Below are 1622 nucleotides of genomic sequence, written 5' to 3'. Positions count from 1 at the left end.
GAGCATCGGAAAATCTTGTCGGAGCACCCCAACTCTGGTTTAGACTTTCTTTGCAGGTCCCGGTGACAGTCGCGATCATCCCAGCTCCAGTTCTCTAACTTTGATGAAATTCTGCACCAACAAAATTGGCGCTAGAGGAGGGCTGTGTCTTTGCAGTGCCCTTGTTCTTAAAGGATGCTCAACGGGACTGATTTCAATCGTCTTCCCGACATCCTCTTCTCCTTCTTCTACTGGATCTTCGCCCGATGCCTCCCCATAGAGCATCACCAGGTGATCCACGGCCTTCGCGGCCAGATCTCAGGCTCCGACTCATCTCCAGCTTCCCAGGCTCCTCCTCCTCCTCCGACAACAGTGGTCGACAAATTCATCTGACGCTGGCCTGAAGGTAGGGAGGATCGGCCGAGGCCCTGCCGTGATCGGAGCCACCGAGGAGAGAAGAACAACCTGGAAATCACCCTCCAATCGGGATCGTCTGCACCATCCCTGGAGAGCCCCGAAAGGGAGCGGCCAGCGGATCGACCGCACCACCCAAGCGGCAAAGAACCGAAGGACTCTTAACCTTTACTGAAGAAGACGCCCGAGAGATCCGGTTTCCCCATAATGATGCGGTCAATATCCAAAATAGTCCAGGGCTCTGGTGGATTTTCTGGTGGTGAAGGTGCTGTCAGCCTACAATGCAATTCTCGGCCGACCTGGCTTCCAATGCTCTTCAGGCTGTAGTATCAACCTACCATCTGAAATTGAAATTCCCTACTGATCAGGGGTCAGAGAAGTTAAGGGAGATCAGGCCCTGGCAAGGCATTGCTATAATATAGCCCTGCAGGGAAGTGGTCAGCCTGACCCCTGTCCGGTTGATGGATTGGACACACGCAACGACCTGACGGAAGAACGGGGCAGGCCAATGGAGGACCTTGTCTCAATTCCTTTGAATGATGGGAATGAGGAACACGTGGTGAAGATCGGCTCCAACTTGGGGAAGGAGGTGCGGACGCAGCTTATTAATTTTCTGCAAAAGAATGTGGACATTTTTGCTTGGACTCCGACGGATATGCCAGGGATCGATGCTGAAGTCATACAACACCGCCTGGCCGCCGTCCCAAACACCGGCCAACGAAGAAAAAAGTTCGAAGTCATGCATCGGAGAGATAGGTGGCAATAGCCGAGGAGGTTGATAAACTCCTGAAAGCTGGGTTCATCAGAGAGGTCAACTATCCGAGCTGGGTTTCCAATGTGGTCTTGGTTAAGAAGGTGAACGGCAAATAGAGGATGTGTATAGACTTCAAAAAATTGAATAAAGCCTGCTCGAAAGAACAGTTACCCTCTATCCAGAATCGACCAACTAGTAGATGCAACCTCAGACCATGAGCTTCTCACCTTCATGGATGCATTCTTCGGCTACAATTAGATCAGGATGGCACCTGAGGATGAAGAAAAAACCGCTTTTATAACTAATCATGGCCTTTATTGTTACAGGTTCATGCCTTTTGGCCTCAAAATGCAGGGGCGACATATCAGCGGCTGGTGAATAAGATTTTCGAAGAGTAGATCGGCCGCAACATGGAGGTCTACGTGGACGACATGCTCGTAAAGAGCAGATCCTCGGTGAACCACGTTGCCGACCT

This window comes from Elaeis guineensis, chromosome 3, assembly GCF_000442705.2.
Source record: "Elaeis guineensis isolate ETL-2024a chromosome 3, EG11, whole genome shotgun sequence".
In the NCBI taxonomy this organism is placed as follows: domain Eukaryota; kingdom Viridiplantae; phylum Streptophyta; class Magnoliopsida; order Arecales; family Arecaceae; genus Elaeis; species Elaeis guineensis.
This window is presented reverse-complemented; position numbering follows the sequence as displayed.